Source organism: Chrysemys picta, chromosome 3 (assembly GCF_011386835.1).
Source record: "Chrysemys picta bellii isolate R12L10 chromosome 3, ASM1138683v2, whole genome shotgun sequence".
NCBI classification, from domain to species: domain Eukaryota; kingdom Metazoa; phylum Chordata; order Testudines; family Emydidae; genus Chrysemys; species Chrysemys picta.
Window position 1 is genome coordinate 165,778,604 of NC_088793.1, and position 22,972 is coordinate 165,801,575.

Sequence of the window (22,972 nt, forward strand, 5' to 3'; positions counted from 1 at the left end):
GAATGAAATAATTTAGTTCCATTCTAGAAAGGAGTACGCTTTTCTGGATGAAAACCTTTAGACGTCCAAGTTTCAGTATGAATCGAGTGTTTCAAGAGTAAACATGGAAAGAAGAGTATGTTTAGTGGTTAGTATTTTCCCCTCTGTAGAAAATGTTTGATTAATGTGCTCACACAGCTAGGATGACACATAGCTATGCTGGACAGCTATCGTGGACAAATTTAGAACCTCTGTATTAAGTCAGTGTAGACCATGTGTATCAAAAATAAAAAAGCAGTTTTCTATTAGAGAGTGTGGGTAGAAAAGAAGCAGTGCTCAAATCCGAACAAGGCTAAAGGGAACGGTTCCAGGGCATTACCCCCAAACTGCCTTTGGGCCCATCTGCTACCTCAGTTGACTTTCAATCTTGCATCAAACCAGCTATCACATGTGGCGATTTTACAGTAGTGCTCTCTTCCAGTTTGGTTTATTATCATAACACAACACTCAAACATACCCTTACCAGCCTCAGTTATTCCTTTCCGTTTATAATGCCTCAAGTTTTTCCAGGTCTTTATCAGAACATGCCCATCCCTGCAGTCCAGCCCCTCTCCTAGCTGGGATTTCTGCATCCTGCAGGTCCATCAATGGAGGGCTTATCCCTGCACAGTTTCCAGTTCCTTGTAAATATCTTTCCCCAAAAATCTTCTGCCTTAGAGTTCTGGAAAATTGTCACCTGTCCTCTTCACAGGCTCTCTGCCTGGGAACTAAGGAGAGAGAGAGAGAGTCTCTCTCTGAACTTTTGGGGCGTGGGGGGGGTGTCTCTCTCTTGAATGACTACAGGCTGCCATGCATCTAAATCAGCAGGCCTGGTTTAGATGCATGCTTCTGTCACATGACCCTTGTATTCATTCCCATCATACAGGGAGATGGGCTAAACCTGAGAAAAGGTGCAGCTGTTGCCCCAGTCTTTTAATGGACCAGCTCACCCTGTGACAGGAACATATCACAGCTTGCTCTGACCTGTCATGTATTTAGTTGCACTTAAATATTAGTCATGTATAGATCTTTAAACACAAAAAGGAGGACAGTTAAAATTTTACATAAAATAAAAACTCAGCATCACCACTTCCATGAATAGTTCAGATATTAAAAATCCTACGTTGTCAAGTTCTGCCCGTAGACCATCGTAATCGTTCTTGGCTTGCTGCAAGTCCTGGTTGAGTTTCATCTCCTTGCACTGCTGAGCCACTGTCTGTAAGGCACGTAGCTGATGTAATACTTCCTAGAAGTGTAGAAGATGGGGGAGGGCGGAGGGAGAAACACACTCCTGTTACATGTTTCTAGTCAAGTTACTATAACTATTAACACTGGAAAACATGGGGGAGGGACTGTAAATAGTCTCTGTAAATAGTTACTAATTACACTAAAGCCCTCTCTTACAGAAGCAAAAAGAGTTTAAAAACCATTTTTAAGTAAAGCTTAAATTCGGTTATGGCCACTAATGGCCATGACTCAGTTTGGCCAATCAGAATAGCCTACTGAATCTGTTACACCAATACAGGTGGATCAAAAAAATACTAGCAAATAATGGAATTGAAGCTTATATATCAATTCAAAAGTAGATCTCCAAAACAACATTGAGCATTACAACTAAGCAACCAGACTAATCCCCAATAATCATGATCCTTTGGGGGAAAAAATTCCCCTCTTTGCTATGATTACATGTTTAACTTACTGCTGTAAAAATGTTTTTTGTGAGGAAACTGCCTTAGTTTTTTTCAATTTGACTTAACATAAGACTGAGTAGCAACAGAAGTTTGGTAGAGGGGGCATTCACTCCTCCCGCCTCAGTTCTGGGGGAGCAGAACTTCACTAATGCACACCTCCTAAGATCCTTAGGAATCTAGCCCATCTCCTGCAATCTTTAGGAGATGCAGAGTAGATATCCATCCAGGTATAATTAGTTTTTGAGGCTTCTTCCCAGCACCAAGGTCCTTATGGTTAGGGCTCTACATGAATTTGAGAGGGGATTTATGTGAGGGAATAGGGCTATGGGGGGGCACAGGACTTTTAGTAGAGGGTGTTGAGGTTGGTAAGGAAAAGAGAGAGCTAAGTGGGGGAGCCAGAAAGTGGAGGAAGATAGGGAAGGGAAAGCATTGGTGGTGTCTCCTGGCAAGAAACCTCTCTGCCAAACCTCTCTTGGCAGCAGTTGCAGACTCCCCTCTAACAAATCATAGCAGGTTTGTCAGATGGAGAAGGTAGTGAAGTGCTAATGCTTCCCCTCTGCTTTCTCCTAAGCACCTTCCTATCCTCCAGCAAGACACCTGCTCCATCCCATGTCCTCAAGTACCCCCACAGCCTGTTCCACTCTCATTGCCAGCCAGAGACCCATCCTATGAAGTCCCCAATCCTCTTGGATCCCAGTGATCCATTTCCCCAAATCTTTATGTCTCCCCCACTTACCCCCAGCCTCTCTGCCCTCATACCCTTTCCAAAGGCCCACTCCTACCCTGGGCTGGCCTGCCAGGAGCAGAAGAATGCAGGTGGGAGAGGGTCACACTCAGGAATAAGTGAGCCAATTACTAGCAAAATGTTCACATTTTTTTTCTGATTTTTTTAATCATCTAACTATAAATTAGAGGTGAACAAATTGGTAGCCTGCCTGCCCAGCCTACCTTCAAGAAATACGGATTCACTTCCTCTTACCAAGTTATAACCACCAGACTACTATTATCAACAGGTAGGGAACATGGCTTTAGTCAATTTAATTCGTGGTAGGCCAAATAAATTGTTTCACTAACAAGGAGAAAAAAATGAAAGAGGGAAGGTCAGAGTGGACATACTTTCCTCAATTTGAATACGAGCTACTAAAATTTGCCCCTTAGTAGAAAAATCAGAATATCATGTTACAAAAAAATTATTTTCCCTTACACTAACTGGTTTCTTTTGAGATGTTTTGGCTACATGGATCCTGCTCTAGGTGTGCATGTGCCCTATGAGCATGAGATTGGGTTCTTTTTGGTTGACAGTGCACAGTGTAGCATCAGCAGGTATCTTAATATGCACGCACACACACACGCACCCCCCTCACACACACATAACACCTGCGGCAAAGCAGGCCCAGCCACTTCTCAGTTTCTTTGCCAATACAGAATCCCAAAACTAATGGGATTTCACAATAGTAGAGAAAGAGGACTGGTCGTGGGGTCCATGTGGGCAGAACAGCCAGAAGAACCAGAATTACTGTAAGGTAAGTAATTGGGGTTTTGTCTCCCACTATCTGTTAACATGGATCTCACTTTAGGTGACTAGCAGTTATCTCCGTATGGAGGGGGATGTCAAGAGTCTAATTTACATAAAGACTGCAGGACTGCCCTAACCAACTGGGCATCAGATCTAGTAGTTGCAACTAGTGAGTAGTGCTGAAAAAAAGTATGCAATGAGCTCCAACTGGCTCCTTAGCAAATTTCTGACATAGGAACCTTCCTCAAGCATGCCCATGTCACTTGGGGCCTAGTATAGTTTGCTTTAATATGAGAAGGTTTAGTTCACAGAAGATCTTTATGCAGTCAAATATCCATTTCAAAAGTCTCTGGGTTGAAATAATGAGCCCTCTATGACCTGTCCCAAATATTACAAAAAAAGTTCTAGGCCAGTTATGGAAAGGCTTTGTTCTATGGAGGGGGTAGAAAAGTGCCCTAAAGACACCACTCATATGAAGTTTTGCCTCTCCAGGAGTCAAATGAGGTTTAGGGGGGGGAAACATTGAGGGTGTATGCACTGATGCAAACAAAAGCCTGAGACCACTCTGAAAAAGAACCTAGGGCGGAGAGCAAAGAATAGTCATCTTGTCTTTGTAAATATAGTAAAAGAGGTCCTGCGATTAACGCCTAAATCTAGCTTATCCTTTGAGCGGAGATAACAGCCACCAAAAATCCTGTCTTGATAGAGAGGTGATAAAGGCTCTAATAGGGACGGGGAGAGATCATTAGGTCCAGGAATACAATACTTTGGTCCCAGGAAGGTCCCTCACTTGGGGAAGTGTAGTTGCTGTAGCCAACTACACTTGAGCACCACAATCTCCAGCCCCAACTTGGAGGCCACTCTTTCAAGCAGCTCCTAGTTGGCATGGAAATCGTCGGGGAGCAAAAGGTTGGCAGGTCCAGCCACCGCTTCGTCAGGGAACGAGGCAGCCATGGGTTTTGCAGCTGGTTCATCCTCGGCATAGCCAAGGCCTGGCCCTCAGAAACTACCAAGGGTGCCTGGAGAGAATATGAGCACGGCATAGGAGGGAACCCCCAAAGGGTCCAATACAACACTGGGGTGACCATTGGGTGGATGGCCAGGGACCCGATGGCGGGCCTGCTGAGGGCTCTGGCCCATAAGACCAGTGCTGATGATGCCTCTGGGGTGGGGAGGGCTCACTCTCAGACCCCGTGGAAGATTCCTCCTAGGAGACTAGGGTGGAGCTGAGGTGGCCTCGTGCTGGTAGCCATGCTTGTTGGGGATCACTGTTGCACCAGGGAGCGGCCCCATGGGGAAGGTGACCGTTGTCTCAGAGCTGAGATGCACTTCACGGTACCGAGGATTGGTGCCGGGAAAGTGGGAGGCCAGCGAAGTGGCGAACGATGACGTGATGATGGGGAGCGTCGGGCTGGGGAGCGGTTGCCACGTCGGAGGCCCAGAAGGTAGTCTCATCATGGATCTCCCTTTAGAGGAAACCGCCTTGGAGAGGTCTGCCAAAGATGGGCCTAGGTCCCCAGGCATGGGTGGCACAGGGAGACACATCAAGTCTCTTGCTGCTCGGAATGCCTCCAACTTTGAAGGTGAGAAGAAAAAATGTTGTGGGCCCCGACGTCTCCCAAGAGTATGTGGTGGTTCCCAATTTGAGCTCGGTGCCCTAGGTGATGTTGCCGCTGCCAGATGTGGCTCTTGGGGAAATCGAGCAGCCCTGTGCAGGTTCTCGATTTATTTGGAGACTCCCAGGTAGGTGTGTTTCGTGCCAGAGAATGACCTCGTTCCAACCATGACTTCTTATGCCTCTTCTTAGGCATGGGAGAAGGGGAGCGGCACCAAGAAGGTGCCGGTGTCAGGGGGCACTCCGCACCGATGCCGAGGTGCTCAACGCAGAGTCGGAGCGGCATGGTTCCAACGCAGGGCACAGGGCAGCCTCCATCAACATGGCTTTTAATCAGATATCCCTGTCTTTAAGAGTGCGAGGTCTGAAGTTTTTGCAGATCCTACACTTCTCTTTAATATGCGCCTCTCTGAGGCACTTAAGGCAGCTCGTGTTCAGGTCACTAATAGACATAGGTTTGCTGCACCCAGCCCATGGCTTAAACCTCAGGGACTGGGCATACCCCGTCCTTGGGGCTATGTCCCTAATGGGACTCCGCTCCTAAATGCTAACTACTAACACTACAGTAACGATATACAAGAAAAACTCAGAGTCCAAAGTTAGAGAAACCACTATCGGACTTGTGAAAACAAGAAGCGTTCCAACAACCGTCACTGGTGGAAAGAAGGAACTGAGAGGGCATGGGCCCAGCAGGTGCCCAATGTACCAGCGCATAAGCACAGGGCTCCAGAGGTTGCCAAAGCGGCTCTAGGGGGCGCGCACACATCAAATATGGAATCGACATGAGCAAGCACTCAAAGAAGAAGAATCCAATCTTGCGTGCCTGAGGCACATATGCACCTAGAGTGAGGATCTACATGGACAAATACTCAAGGAACAACTTGTTCACTCTGGTAACAGCAGTCTGGAGGCAACTTTAAACTTGTGAAAAAATGGGTCTTGTCTTACCTTGTCCCGTTCTTTTCTTTTCTCTTCTAAGGAGCGACGATTAATTTCAACTTCTCTTTGCCATTTCTGTACTCTTTTCCATGGTTTGCTCCATCATTTCAGTCTATAAAAAGTTTAATCATAAATCACAGTGATGCAAGGGAATATTTATTATTTGTACTACAATAGCAATCCCGCTCCCACAATCAGGATTGAAACCCCACTTTAGTAGGCACTGTTAAAGAAAAAACAAAAAAAAACCCCACATACATACTGAGAAGTCATGGTCTCTTGCCCCAAAACTGCTTACAGTCAGTCTTCAATGACCTAGTGAACACCCACACAGGTATTCCATCCCAAACTGATAACAGATTACACTTGGCTATAGTACAAGTGTGTGCTAAGTTTCAATAAATGAGCAGCAAAAACTAAAAAAAAACTAGAAGTGCTTAGGCACAGGAGATAAATTCAATTGCAACTTTCAATTTACAGTGAATCAGCACATTGATTCAACTGAAAAAAATCAGTGTACTATTTTGAACAGCAAGAACAGAACAATTTTCATTGTTTAAAGTAGGTTAGACTGAAATTTTAAACTGAAAATCAATATGCTAAGAATTTCCTTTGTAGAGGAAATTCTCCTATTAGAAGTGTTTCAATTTATCTGTCAGTTTATTAAAATAATATATTGCTTGTAATTTTGGTGGTTTATAAAGAACTAGAGTACACTGAAACCCCATTTAATAAATTCCCAGTGTAATTTCTATTGGGAAAACAATCTGCTGATAAAAGTTTGAAAGTTGTCCAAAGCACACTACTATACATTTTCTCAGAACACAATACTACCGTCGCTCCTTTGCCTTTTACAGTGTCGTTGTATTCCCAGCATGTTAGGGAGACTTACAACCAATTTACCAGAAAGCTGTCCTAGCAGAATAACTGTTTTTCTCTCTACAGAACACATTTTTATTTTCTGAAATCTTTTCTTTAAGACAAGTAACTAGTTTTAAAGGTAATAAAAAAGTGAACTGCTGATAAGATTTAAATCATCTTCATGGCTGGATGCTTTTAAAGCAGAAGATCAACAATTTACTTCAATATAATTTTAAAAGGATGTGAAAAATGCTACTGGCATATGTGGAGATATATTTCATTTTAATTTATGCTTTATTGAAGTGAGGAACTGTGCAGAAGAAAAAATGCTGCTTTTGCTTCATTTCTTAGTAGTTTAACACAGTACAGTACTGTATTTGCCTTTTGCGGGTGGGGGGGGGACAGGGAGGGAGGAGAAGAGGGTGTCTCTGCTGCTGCCTAATTGTGTTCTTCCGGTTCCAAATGAGATTTGTGTGGTTGACTCATCAGTTTGTAACTCTGGGGTTCGTAACTCTGAAGTTCTACTGTAAATTATGGAGCCACCATGAGCAAGCAGATACATAGGTAAGCTTTGTGTTGGAGAACTGTGTAATGAATTGTGTTAGTCAAATATGTACTAAGTAATGTTAGAGAAATTATTATATATAATACTATAAGAAAATAGGACGGATTTTTTGCTTTTTGTATGTATTTCTGCTGCTTTAGATCATCAGATTTTGCTGAACAGTCTGTAAATCAGAAAACTGGTTTGTGTGTCTTATATATAAAGTTCTTGACCAAGCAGATAGCAGGGTAGAGAAGAGAGCTGTTAGCTTTCAGTAACTGAGGTACAATCCCTCATCCCCCACCCGTCCATTCAACCAGCTAACAAGTAAAAACTCAAGACCACAAAAACTGATGTGTAAAAAGAATAAAAATTGCTGTAATGTAAGTACAACTGCATGGAGCCAGTGAGCGTGACAGCAAGGAATAGATGCATTGGGAACTACACAGATATAAGTAAGCTTTAGCAGAATAAACAAAAAATTTATTATTTTGGGTTATTGTGTTTTATGCAGGAAAATCTTTTAATTAGGGGGTTAGGGTGGAATATATACGGATAAAGACACAGATGAGGTAGCTTGCTAGACTGAGTCTGCGCAAAGTTACAGAACAGAGGATTAAAAAAATAGATGATTGACATAATAGTGGAGAAGATACAGAGGAAAAATAGCCAAGCATAGCAGAGATTTGAAAAGAGTCACCCTGTCCCCAAAAAAGATAACTTGAGCGTTTCCTTTTCTTGCCTTATCTTTTTTTGAATATTTATGTGATTCATAGGTGATAGTAGCATTGTCTGAAAACATATATAATAAAGGCTAAAATAAATTGTTTCAGCCTAAATTGAAGTGGATTTGGTTCTTACCCAACAGGTTGACATTAGCATTTAAAGTGGAACTAAAAATCCCTGTTTCACAGTATAATAAATTAAGCTACTTTCCAAGTTTAGCAGAGTTACACTTTAGATGACATTAATTTTCTGCATAAAATAGTTTCTTACTTTGCCAAAGAAAACAATTTTTTTAAAATCAAAATATTAATAAAAGTCACCACTTATTCTCTCACCTTATTCTTGGCTTTTGAATATTCCAGTGACACACCATCCCAAACTCTTCATATAATCCATATTTAATAATATAATTTGTAATTCAATCAGATTTTAAACTCATTTAAAGAAGCTAGAGTGTAATAAGAAAAGCTCTTAACAGTCACACCTAGAGGTTATGGTGACAGAGCTATGCCAGTAACTCAGTGTGATTTATAAGTAGCATCATTGTGACATCAGAAGTAGCAACCAATCAATCTTTCCTCTGCAATTTGCTCAGTAACTCAGGTGATTCGTAAATAGCATCATTGTGACATCAGAAGTAGCAACCAATCAATCTTTCCTCTGCAATTTGCTATCAGTACTGAAGGGCAGAGGGTCTATTCACAGGTCAAAAGTTCTCATTGTTAAATTACTTGAACATCTGTATACAAACATGGTAATAACACTGGATTGGCTCAATGTCCCTGGCCTCAACCTACTCCCAGCCAAGACCTTCTCTCGATGGGCTCCTCACAGAGGTAGCAAAGAACAGCCATTACCGTACCTCTCCAGAGGGAAATTCTTAACCCCCATTCATGTGATGGTATAATCTTCAGCATCCTGTAGATAGGATGTAGGAAGCAGCAGAATTTTCTAACATTCTTAAGTAGGCAGCAGAATCTGCATGCATCCATTAAAACCCTGACAGCAAAGGGTAGGTGACAACCATCACATCTACAGAAGACACATGTGGAGGTCCCTTTCTCCACGGCAACATAACTTCTTTCATCTAAGTGTGTATGGAGGGGCACAAAGGGGATGGGAAAAGAGTTAAGCTAAAGATAAATATGAAGAATCATGGAATCCATGACTTGCATGAGCTACAATCTGTGAGTAAAGTTGACAGTACATGTAAGTGTTTTTTTAAATTCATAATAATGCTGCAGTTATTAAAAACAAACAAAATCAAGCATTAGAAACCAAGGTAATTCAGAGTTAAGATCAAAATAAAAGACAGCCTAACATTTGAAAGTAGGCAAGTCCCTCTGCCCCTAAAGCAGGGGTGGGCAAATTTTTTGGCCAGAGGTCCACATCGGGGTGCAAAACTGTATGGAGGGCTGGGTAGGGAAGACTGTGCCTCCCCAAACAGCCTAGCTACTTTACATATTTCCACAACAGAAATATATCAGCCATGATGCCTAAGCTCTGGTAGAATAAATGCTGAATGAAGCAGGAGAATCCATATTAAGCACTTATTAAACAGGCCCTCACACAGTCATAACTGGATGAAGATCTAAAAGATTTCATCCTTTGCAAATTAACATGCCAAAGCACGTCTGACATTCAACATAGAGAGCATAGCAGCAGCCTTAGAAGCAGGTGGTTCAGAGAAAAATATAGGCAGATGAATCTGCTAGTTCAGATGGAAGTCTGTGACAACTATCAGTAGGAACACAGGATGTGTCCTAAAGACGCTTTGTCCGGACATAAGATAGCATAAGTTGGGCTTTGAGCAGGCAGTTGGGCTAGATGACCACCTGAGGTCCCTTCCAACCCTGATATTCTATGATTATATGACCCAGGGCCTGAAGCTAGTCTCATTGCTTTACCCATTAAGTAAATCTGGAGCAGGGCTTCTCTAGATTTGCAGGTCCTGCAAGTGAAGGACTTGCAAATAGCACATTTTCCAGGGATATTCCCCCAGACAAAATAAATATTTTAAATGCCAAACATTAAAGGGTATAGTGCCCTTGTTTGATGGGCAGGATGTAAATCCAGGGGACTTAGAAGAAGCCATCCTGGCACCAGAAAGAAATAACTATTCTGGTTAAAAAAACCAAAATGCCAATGGGCAACAACTAACCAGCCCTATCTATTACTATGGACAAATTTGAAAATACCCAGTTATTTTGTTAGCACTGCTCACTGCCCATGTTCTTCTGGAAGCCAGGAGGCATGAGAAGAACTGAGTGGTGGCTGGCCTGCTCCACCCTTTTATGCCCTTGGTGCAGGACATGAGGCCGCTCAAGGTGCATGAGACTCTGAACATGGGTGAGTGGGGTACATTGCACACCGTCAGCAAACTGTGCATATGGATAACCACTCCAAGGGGGAAAAAGTTACAAAGGGATAGCAGTGGTCTGTTCACTAAACCGATAATACACTGCCTTTTACAAATTGTCCAGAGCCAGTACAAAAGCCCTTGATCAAAACACCAGTTCAGTATGGAGACCTAATCTTGCAAACTCTTATGTGAAGGACTTGAAAACAACACATTTTCCAGGAAGAAAGATTAGAGGCTAGAGTCACTGACGAGGCAGAGTTGAGGTTGTTTGAGAGCTTTAATGATACATTTCAAAATTTTTAAATGTTGGGTTGCGATTTACGTTTAACTTAAAAATACAGGAAATTCAAAGTTAATACTTGTTAGTTTTAATTACTACAAATTTATTGTAAGGCACTCTCATTCTAAACTCAAGTTTACCCAAGTATTTAGCCTGCGATAGTTTAGAATCCAAGTAACTTTCCCTGAATTTATGGTAGTTTAGGCTGAAAATGTTAAACTATATGACACTGTCCCTTTAAGGTCACAATTGGTCACCAGATGTCATTCTTGCTCTATGTAATATTATTGGTAGGGACTACGGTCCATTTTGGTCAATTTTACCGTCATAGGATTTTAAAAACCATAAATTTCATGATTTCAGCTATTTAAATCTGAAAGGTCATGGTTTTGTAATTGTCGGGGTACAGTACCTTGATCATGTTGTGCTGTCATTCTATTCAATTCATCTCTAATTTTGTGCAAAACAGAATCTTTTTTCTGTGAATTCCAATTTTGTTTACTCCAGCTGGAGTTGAATTTCTTGAAGTTTGTTCATATGGAATTTCTTTTCTTTTTCTTGATCTTGTAGCAGATGTTCCAGTTCTTGAACTCTAAAGTTTAATTCTTAATTTAAAAGAAAAAGGATTAATATGATGCCTTCTACTTAAAAAGGTATTTACTGTATTAGTACTTTAAAGCAGCCTACACATTCTAATTAGACATATTCTATGCACTTGATAAGATGCAAATAAAAAAATAACTACTTAAAAACTGCTTATCAGGTTAAATATGTAGCAATATAAAAATTTTTTAAAATCTATTATCAAATTAGGAAAATTGAAAGGCCTTTAAAAGTCTAGTTGGCACAATTGAGGTTTATTTTTTGAGCTTGGATAGTGCCTGTAGATCAGTTTCACTTTTTTTTTTTACTAGCTTCATTTTCTGATTCTTATGCATTGGCACAACATCGCAGTGTTTAGGCCACAAATTTTGCAGAGGCTCTTTATCAGGGGTTCTCAAACTGGGGGTCGGGACCCCTCAGGGGGTCTTGAGGCTATTATGTGGGGGGTCACAAGCTGTCAGCCTCCACCGCAAACCCTGCTTTGCCTCCAGCATTTATAATGGTGTTAGATATATTAAAAAGTGTTTTTAATGTATAGGGGGGGAGGCACCCTCAGAGGCTTGCTATGTGAAAGGGGTCACCAGTACAAAAGTTTGAGAATCATTACTCTTTGTTTATAAGAACTACCTCCACTGGAATTTTCTAAAACGTTATTGAAACATTTCTATTTGGTCTTAAGTTTTGAAAAAGCTGCTTTTTAAGAAAAACTATTACAAACCTGTGTTTTGGGCCAAATTTAACCAAATAGTGTTCATTTAACTTATTCAATGCATGTCTCCCTTTTTGGAAGGGGCTTTAGTAAATATAATATAGGGTCTTTTTTTCACATCACTAAAACACTGCGTATCTAAAAATCAAAACTGCTTTTGTCATGATACACGTGTGTGTGTGTTTGGGGAGGCTCAGAATCTATAGTTTCGTTTCCACAGCCTTCAATGGAATTTTGCACATGAAGAACAGTAATCATCAATTTCAGATTATTAGCATGTGAAATAAATGATCTGATCATTCTTTTATGAAGACCTATTCCACTGGTACTCTAGCTGCAAACAAACAGATGGCAGCCAATAGCAGTTGAGAATTTTCCTTTTTTCGGTCACTGACCCTTCACCCTGCCCCATCCCCTTCCTCCTCCCCCACCCAACCCCCCCACCACACCAAACAAAAAAAAGCAACCTTCAGGCTTCCAAAGCTGAAACTTCATCTTAGGTTTGCAATTAACTTTACGATGTGACTGTGCATATAAACTAAGCCTTGAATGAAAACTCTTCCCATTTAAAGTAACGGTAAGCAAAGGGTGAGTGTTTGAATTGAGACAACTATCCCGCAGAACAGCATTACCATTTAAAAAATTATCTTTTCCGAAGACCATTTGCCAACGATTTTGGCTTAATTGGATTAAAGTAGAAATCTAAGAAAGGAGACCCATCCAGTCACTGAAAAAAAAAAAAAAAAAAAAAAAAAAAAAGGATACAGACACTGTCCCAAACACTTCCAACAATGTAACAAAATTTACTGACAGAAAATCTGAAGACCAAAGACAGATGGCAGAGCAGAAGACATGAAATGGCCTTATGTCACTGGTCACCTTATCTGCTGAAGATAAGGTTCATCCTATAGTCTTTATTAAATGTTTGCAAAGACTTCCAAGGAGATATCCTGCACAGCTGCACTGACACTATGGCTACACTACAGCTTAAGTCGACATAAGTTGTGTTGCTCAGTCGTGTGAATTAGCCACCCACCTGAGCGACATAACTTACACAGAGTTAAGCGTCAGCGTGGACAGCACTGTGTGGGCAGGAGACATAGCTACCACCGCTTGCGGGGCCCGGAGTAATTAAGCCAGCGGGAGATCTCTATCCCATCGGCTTAGAGTGGCTACACTAGAGAGCTTAAGCTTTCTAGTGTAGGCGTAGGGGGGATGGTGGTGGGGGGGGAAAAACTTTTCAGTTGAAGAAGCTCCAGATGCTCATTCTACTATGGTTTTAGTTTAACCAGGCAAGGATCTCCATGAAAAATGACTTCTTGATAGAACAGATTACTCTACAGAACCTTCCAAAGAAGGAAATTCAAAAACGCAATAAAACAAGTCAGTTTCTTAGCTCAGTTCATTTTTTCATACTGGAAAAACTTTATAAATCAATAAAATAATTAATAAACATGTACATAGTGTTTTTACCCAGAGGTCTCAAAACATCTTATAAGTTGAGTAGGTATTTTACCCCTATTTTATATATAAAACAGTCTTCAGTGAAGTCCTTAAACAGAGGGTTTTAATTATCTTTAAAAAAAATAAGATGTTCTTATTTACAAAATAGATTTAAAGTCAACTACACTTGGAAGATACCTTGGTTCTGTGTTTTTAATTGCTCGATGACAGAAGAATTATTACAATTGTCAAAGAAACTGTTGTTGAAATCTGTCTTCTTTGATCTTAAGCCACGGTGGCTAGGAGTTGCCTCTTGTTCCCATGGAGAATGGGAAAAGTAAAACTTCTCTTTAAAGGGGTTTCTTGACTGCTGGATGAAGGACAGCTTGGTGTCTTTTCTTGTTGCCACGAGAACACCGATGAAGAAGCCTGATGCCGAGCAATCTCTCTGTGACTCTTAGTACTTTGAGGATGAGAATGATTTATTTTCTATTTAAAAGAGAGGGGGAAAGCATATCTACCTTTACACAGCTGACAATTCATAAGAGAATTAGTTCACTACTGTATGGTGGAAATAAGATAGGGCAATTGGTCAAGCTGTCAGTTACAATTTTTGATAACAGAGTCAGCGACACAGATCATCCATCAACACAAAGTATTATATGAGTCACACGAGTCTGCTTTTATACCCCAAGCAGTCAAGTGACTGGAATTCTTTGCCGATTAACATCACAGGCAGCTGAAGAGTGTTGGGAGAGTACTATCTGCAATTCAAATATATCTAAGCTGGCCAGCATCTCAAGGACAAGAAGTTTGACTTGTGGTTCCTTATATTTAGTAGATCAAGTTTTTTGTTTTGTTTTTTTAAGAGAGGCATCCTATCAATTAACATTGAGGTACCTTCCCTGCACATTCCTCACGATCAGATCAGTTTTGTAAAAGCTAGATGTTGACATGCATAATATTCATTTTTGTACTTCATTCTAGACTTACTGTAAGTTAGTTCTGATCCTCATTTGTGTTCTGTGGACAAATATAGCTACATTTTAGACTATGGGCTCTATTTATCTCCAAATGTGTGGTGATCCCATTAGCAAGAATTCTACATGTAAATCATTCCACACAAGAAAGAGACTCATTTATTTGCACTTCCTTTTACAAAATACCTGGACTCAAAAAACATGTTTTGGCTCTAATATCAGATATTTTTCTGTCCCTAAACCTCTGACTGCCAGACGCCGGGACTGGATGACAGGGGATGGATCACTCAGTAAATTGCCCTGTTCTGTTCATTCCCTCTGAAGCATCTGGCACCATCTGGAAGCCAGGATAATGGGCTAGATGGACCATTGGTCTGATCCAGTAGGGCCAGTCTTATGTTCTAAAAATACAAAAAAGCTGCTATTGATACTTACAGAACTTGGTTTTTCAATACATCTAACATTTGAATGGGGTTTTTGACTAAAGCACTAAGGGCCCCAATACTGTGTGATTATTTACATGAAAACAATATGTTTAAAAAGTCCTTTTTGTGTATTCTAATTAGTACTAACTTTTCTAAAATGCTGCCAGGAAATTAACCATACCCACTGCTTACTCTTCTTAAATCTATACTTTAATCTCAATGGCATGACCAGTGAGCAAATTTAATTTTACCAGTTTCCCTGAAAAATCATATGGCTAATTTGGAAGAACTGCACCTTTCTCCATTTCACACATTAAATGAGATTATAATGCTGAGATACTCTATACCCATACTTTAATCTGGATATTTCTCAGATCTGCCTCCAGTTTTTTCTCCTTTCTTCAACTTCTTTATTGTATTTTTCTTGGAGTTCTTCAAACTTAGAATCTACAAATTGACAATGAATATTTGCTAATAATCTGGTTCATTTTATACATAATATCTTTCCTATTCCAATTCTTATGTCTAATATTAGACAAGGGTGATAAAAGCAACTGCCCTCATTAATCTCTAGTGATATATTAAGACAACGACTCAAAGGGAGTTCTAAAACCAATAAAACTGAATAGTTCAGGGACTGAAAACTGTGGCACTGAGTTCCAGATCTCAATGAAAATGCAACCACTAGACTGAGGGATCAATACCAGGGGTACTAATGTATATTGTAATATGGCCTGAATGAAGAATTTTTCCCCACCGTTCCCCTGGCATTAACATTTGTTTGTAACATGACTGAAAACTCAGGCATTGAGATTCAAAGGAGCTTAAAAAGAAAAGTCAGTGGGAGTTGGACACCTAACTTCTTGCTAATGGGACTCACCGCACATTTGAAAACTCAGCCTAAAGTCACATCACTCAGATTCCTATCTTGCTTCTCTCCACTTCCTTCTTAACTGTAGCAGCCACTTTCTCAAGGAACACCATAGCCAGAATGCTTTGCATCTTCCAAAAGCATCTGAAATCTCAGCTTTCAAATGAGAACAAGGACTGATCTCCAACTCCAGTTAGTCAGGTAGCCAAATGCAAGTGAAATGGCAGTACCTTGTTTTAGTGTCCATGAAATTTGTGTGTTTTGTATTGTAGATTCTGAATTTCACAACCCTAAACTCCAGCAAATTGTGCGATGGTACATTGTCACTGGTAAGCATTTTGAACTCTGAGCACTTACTACTACTAAATCCCTCAAGCCCCCGATTCGCCAGCGAAACTGAATTTCAATTGTTTTTAATGAAAACTTCACCTGAATATTTTGTTATAAAACATAATTAGTTAGGATGTACATATGCTATGTCCATCTTCGTATGTGCATTTGTACCTCCCCTGACTCAAGACAAAGCATATTCTCAGACTCCTAAAGCATGCTCACTTAAATTCCTACATATTCACTCATGGGAATTAATTTTCAAATATTGGAAAGTTATAGACATTAGCAGATTATAAGCCAAACACATGGTCAGCTGTTTTCTTCATTCACCTTTTGTTTTCTTTTATGCTTTCTGGAGTGACAAAGGAATTTACATTTTATTCAATTGCATACTAGATACGGGGGGGGGTGGGGTTACCATTGTGATTTTGATTTGGTGTTAAAGGAGCAGCAAAATTCTTCTGTGGTGTACTCCTGAATGATAAGTCTCCTGTAATCAATGTTTGCTAACTTCTTTCAAGTTCAGATTTGTACCTGTTTAAAAGAGAATTGGAAGTGCAATTAATTAGTTACAGAAACAAATTGGGCCCAATCAGACATTTTTAAGAGCCCCAAATGCACATTGAATGGCAATTTTGATTCCTCAAGAAATATAAAATTAGGCATAATAAAGATATATCACTAAAAAATATGATTCTAGATGACAATACGACACCTGCAAATAAATATTGGAATCTGTACTTTCACTTCTAGTGATATTGGGTTGTTTAAATTTGTTCTTATATGAAAGACAATTTGTTTATATTTTATATATACACTCAAGGTTTAATATTTCAGAAGACTGAAAACTAAAAGAATTATACACAAAAAGGACGCATGGATGAACAGCAATTACAATAATTATCCAGTCACAGCTCTGATAAAGCTCTCTCTGCTGGACATTCACAAGACTGCTGGGTTTGGGTCCCAATATGCTTGATTTGTGCTCTTAAGCTACCCTTGGCCTGAATAGGCTGCAGCAACTGCCTTTTCCCTTGGCTTCTCTGGTACACTTCCAGGGCACAGGCTCCTAGTTCCACTTCCCAGAAATAGGACCAGACGACCTAGCTGTCTTAAGCACCCAGGCCAGCACTGACCCCGCAGAATGAAACACACCCTTTTCCCAAAGCTTCAACATTGTGGGCTCTCTGAGTACACAGTTCACCTCTTCAATGATATGTAGTAGTTGAACACAGACACACAGACTTTAGAAGCGTTCCCAAAAACCACTCTGTTGGCAAGCACAATAAATATACAGGACTGGACAAAAAAAAATATAATAAAACCCTATACACAATTCCCTGCCTCAATTTCCTCACCACTCTTAGAGCATTTTTTGGACTTAGGTCAGAGTCCTCTAGTTCAGGATTCTTCCTCTCTCTGCCCTCCTGCACATGGTTTCTCCCCTGAATCATGGAGTATCTGCAGTCTTTTCTCTCCTTGCCCCCCTCCCCAGGGTTCGTTAGAAACCCTCTTTTATTATCTCCCCCTTCTTTATCAGGTGACTCCCAATCAGCCTCATCAGCTAATGAAAGTACTTTACCACAGATTCTGTTGCTTAGTTACCAGCACTCCTAGAATTCAGATTTTGAAAAAACTAGTTTAGCCTGGATGGTAGCCCTTGCTTTGTCCCAGGATGCTCCATTTAAATTATCATCAAAATTTAACAGCCTATCACTGATAGCCCCATGCCCCCACCACTTGGAATTTTAGTCCAAGATGGAGGTGAAAAGACAGAGGCTAAAAGACCCACATTCAAAATGGAGTTTGCAGTCTGACACAGGGTCTCCAATATCAAACAATTTGTAAACTGTACATAGGCAGATTCCCCAAATGTTCATAATTAAATTGTTTTATTAAGAGTCCATTTTATGAAGCTACTGCTATATGTACAACAATCCCCCTAAGGGTCATATAACCTTCAAACTCTTTAACTTTATCACTCTCATTAATATAATATAGAGTGTTAGATGAAGACTTTCAAGCCTGACTCTCTAAAAAGTTGCACTAGAAACTTGCAGTGGTAAAAATTCTGTTGTCATGGTGACACTGCCAAAACTATTTTGGTAAAGTGTATTTTACACTCTGCCACTTCTGCTGGCATGATGTCTACATAGCATTGAATTGTATTGGCAAAAACATGCTGCACTCTGGATAGGCATTCTAGTGTTACATTCCCAAAGACTCAGCATTCAAAGACTCAACTGAGTCTAACTGGAAAATAAATGCAGAGGCTATTCATGGAACAACCCCATTTGATGGAGTGGGAGTTTTGAGCCTGTCTAATGAGTGGTGGGACAATCAGTGGTTCTAGAACTTTTAGATGCAGAAGTTCATTCCTAGAGTTGCATGCTCAGCTCACCCCACTCCCCCAGCACAGAAACAGCAAGGCGAGAGCTGCCCTTACAGTGGGGAAAGAAGTAGTGATTGCCCTATGGAATCTTACAACACCAGTTTGCTATCAATTAGTGGGGTAATCAATTTGGTGTTACAAAAAAAGATCAATGGTAAGGACACTCATCATTGAGGTATGCAAGACAAAAAAGCATCCCCATTCTGTGCTCCCCCTTCCCAGCTTCTGAGCATATTAAAAAAGGTACCTTCAAAATTTATGCAGGCCTTGGTAGGTCAGAAGGGACACGTTACTGACAAACACTGGCTGGTTCAGAGAAATTCAGGACAACCACGGCTTTAGAAACACTGTGCTTTTTGACATATTGAAAGCAGACTCCCCACTCCATCCAACTGGAATTAAGGACATTTCTGTGCCGATCATAGTTTATGGAAACTGCCTACCCTTAATTCTCTGGCTTAAGAAACCATCTACTAGCAAGCTAGACAGAAGCAAGGAAAGATTTGACTCTCACCTGTGCAGCTGAAGAAGGACTGTGAAGTGGGCAGAGTTGGAAGACAACAGGATAGGTGGAGGGGTCTCATGCCAAAGCTCCATATCAACAAGTAAAACATTCTCAGTTCTTATGCAATGCACAGCATGCAGCACTATCTGAGAGACCCTATTGCCAGGGTGGATGAGTGAGGTGGACGGGCTGGATCTAAAATAGGCTAGCTAACAGTTGCATTGCTAACACAGTTCAGGTAAAGGAAGCCTTAAAAGCTTACTTCGACAGTAGGAAATGGCCTAATCCTGTTTCTATGAAACTATTAATAGAACAGGTGTGTTTTTTGTGATATACATTACTTTTAAGGAATTTGTTATTGAAGTATGGAAAATGACCGGACTAACTGACAGTAGTTTCTATGACCATCAGCATAGTACAGGTGGTGTATTTCTAGACTCAATAAAGGCTAGCACTTCTGTAATATACATGCATTGGCTTTTTTTTTTCTCCTTTCTTTTAGTTTAAGAGGTATGGAAGCCTTTCTGGTTATATTACTTTCTAGCACTGCAATACCAAAAAGTCACAATAAAGTTGCACCAACTTTGAGGTATGTACGTTATTACCACCATGGCATGCTAGACGTACAAAAAAAAAAGATAACTTATAATTGACTTTGCTAGCTATATAACTTGACTAGGTACAAGTACAACACACAGACTGGATGTCAGTGCATCACAGATGACTGTACGTGTAATCAAAGTTCTTTGTTCCCTGACATGTTGTCCATGGGAGTAGAATACTGACACAAGGGGATGAGGTGTCTATATTCCTGCCAACACCCCATATTTATCCATGCTTTGCCTCCAAATTACTAAGGCATAGTGAGTGCTAGACCTTACATGAAGAGTAGATCAGGATTTCTTAACTCAATGCCTTGGGGAGGGGATGGGGTTCATTCGGATATAGAAAAAGGATAGTATTTCATAAAGACAACTGCACTTATTTCAGGAAGTCATGCTCCTTGATGAGCCCAAAGTGACAAAGAAAGAGCTGTTTAAGAGGCCTTAGTCTGCCCATGGAAGTATGCAGCCACGCTGTTTTCTGCAATGATCCCCCTCAGAGGTCCTGGAAAAGTGGCACAGGGATGTGCCATATCACGGTGGGCTGGCCAAAGCGCATCTTCAATATAATGTTTGGGCAAGTCTTACATACTACTCACTGAAAAAAAGTTCTGTGAAATTGTGCCCACAAACCAGAAAGCTTTGTGTGTAAAAATTAACAGGCTGCTCTGTCTGTACCTCAAAGTACCGCAAGACACCAACTGATGGAGTGCCAACTCATGTGTGTTTACTTGCTTCCGTTCTCGGCCTCTGCTATTGATGCAGTTAGAACCTTCCCAGTAAAAATCGTTTTCAGTCGTTTATTTAATGCGATAATCACTTTCACCTACCATAATCTCCCTTCACCCAAGGAGGAAACATATTGGTACATGTCATGGCTAGGTATGAAATAGCCCCTGGCTGTCACCCGCCTTGCTGTATCCCTTCTTGTTGCCCCCCTCCTGGTCAGGGCCAGATACCTCTTGCTCATCCATTGCTCCAGGGAGGGATTTCTTTCTCCTCACCAGAACACACAGAGTATCTACAGAGTTAAAGGGAGGAGGTAAGGTTCTTCCAGAATATAGCAACCAGCTCACTATGAGAGAGGTCATGCAGGTGGCTCCAAAATTTCTCTTTTCTTCACCTTCTGGTACCACTGCCTCAGCTCCTTTTCCTTTGTGTGGCAGTGAAACCCCTCTCTGAAGAGGCCGAGTTTGCCACAGCCTTCAGCAAATTGCTGTAAATATTCTTGTTCCATCAGGAGTGCTGTGGCTGTGCCTGCACATGCTCCTTCCCCCACAGTGCAAGGAAACTGAGCACCTCTCTCGTGGAATAGACAGCAGCATGAGACAGTGCTAGGAACCTACATTCAGTGAAAACGTAGCAGGGAACAGGAACAGATGTCGCTGTGAAGAAACACGCTGGCATATAAAAGTGAGGTAAGGACAACTTCCAGGTCGCTGCAACCTGGACAGTGGACTTCAAGAGTGCTACCAGACAGTAACTCTGGAAGGGAAAGTTGCATTGTGGGATTGCAGCTAGGGACTGCTTATACTGGTACAGGTACATGTGCATCCATGACAACTCTACTGGCAGCGGTCTTGTCACTCTGAAAAGAGAAATAATTAATGCCGTAAAAAACAGAAGGCTTTGTTGGAGTAGAAAATTAAATGTGGACACACACCAAGCTGTGCTATAAAAAGAAAAGAAAAGAAAAGAAAAGAAAAGAAAAGAAAGTTGTCTTGGCAAAATTTCAGTGTAAGCAAGGACCTTACATAAAAGGCCTTGACAGGCAAAAAGTATATATTTTTTTCAATCCTGTTAAGCTAACAGGTTTGAAACACAACTTTTTTGCCCAACAAAGAAAGGGCCAAATATTCAAATGTGCTGAGTATCTATGAATTCCACTGGGCTTAGTGGGAGTTTCAGGTGTGCATCACATCAGATAATCAAAAGCCTAAACGTTGTAGGAGCAGGATTTTATATAGCACTATAAGAATTAATGTATGATTTGATTTCATCCTGCTAGCCACCCTTTTTGAATAGCAGAAAGAAATGATCCTCTGGGACTATGAGATTCTGTTTTCCCATATGCATTACAGATTGGGCCCTCTTTAGCTCTTTGTTTTAGGATTTAATTAGTAAGAGACAGGATGCTGTATTGTGTCTATGTTAAGTAGATTAGAGGAACATTGAAGGCCTGGATCTCAATGTGAATTGTCTTGGTTATTGATTGTAAACCTTAGCAAGGTTTAATTTGCAATACCTTTTTGCTCGATATAAAATACTACTGTTTGTATTCCCAATCTGTTTGTGTGAGTAAGGAATGTACGCATTAGGAAAAGATAAGGTGGGAAGGCCATTGTTAAGCAGATGGTCAAGAAAGGAGGAGCGAAGACACTTATCGAGATTTGTTGATGCCAAAGAACCATCAACACGTATCCATGATTGAGGAAGGGCAAATTGACAACCCTGAGGTGAAGGCTGGCACCCCTAAGGACAACTGATTAAATCGGAACCAGGACAGGATGACTCTCTTGGAGGTGTATTGGAATGTTTACATCAAAAGATACACCAATTAAGAATTAACCCGGTCACAAACTGACACAGCAAAATCCATAGACTTCAACAAAGAAAAGACTATAAGAAGAGGGTGCTTGGCCATAAGACTTTGGGGGTTCGTCTTGCCACACTCCCGGAGCATTGGATCGCGACCGACAGAGCCCTGCTCCCCTCTGCGACCAATCTGGCTGGCCACTAGATTGATCCAGACTCCGGACTGATAACTATAAACATCAACCTTCAGGATTTTGTGCATGGTATGTGTGTGAGTGAGAGACAGGGCCGGCTCCAGGCACCAGCCGAGCAAGCTGGTGCTTGGGGCGGCAGCTAGTAGGAGGCGGCATTCGGCCCAATCCTAGGGCGGCACGGCTGTTTTTTTTGTTTGTTTGTTTGCTCCGCTCCGTCTGCCGTGTAGGGGGTGGCGGCGCAGAGGACGGGAGCACCCTGCAGCAAGCCCGGCAGGGCAGTCCGCGTCCTTCCCTCCCAGCCGACCGGAGCAGTGCAGAGCCTCCCGGCAGGGAGCATGGCAGGAGGGGCCGTGTGGCAGCGCCCCGCTGAAGCCCTGGCCGCCCCCTTTCTCTCTCTCTCCCCCCCGCTCCCTCCCCCTGCCCCCTGGCTCCGGCCACGCCGCAGGTTTTTGTTTTTTTGTTTTTTGCTTGGGGCGGCCAGAAAGCCAGAGCCGGCCCTGGTGAGAGAGATTGATAAGCATGTGCTAACTGTTGTATTCTCAATAAATGCGGCATGCTGCCTTCTTCCCTATAAAGATCCCTTGTGCTTCTTATAAGTGTAAGAACGTGAGACTCAGGAACCTTGTTTTAGGCACCCAGGTTTGAAAATTTTGGCCACAAACTCAAACGTCTATTTAAATATGGAGTACAGTTAAAGTAAGATAAAGTGGACAAAGACAACAAAATAATACTTAAATGGGATAACAGCCACACTTCAGTTAAAGCAGAACAGTTTGGTCTCACCTTTTAAGTTCTTGTTCTACTCTTTCAATTTGTTTCTTGCTTGAA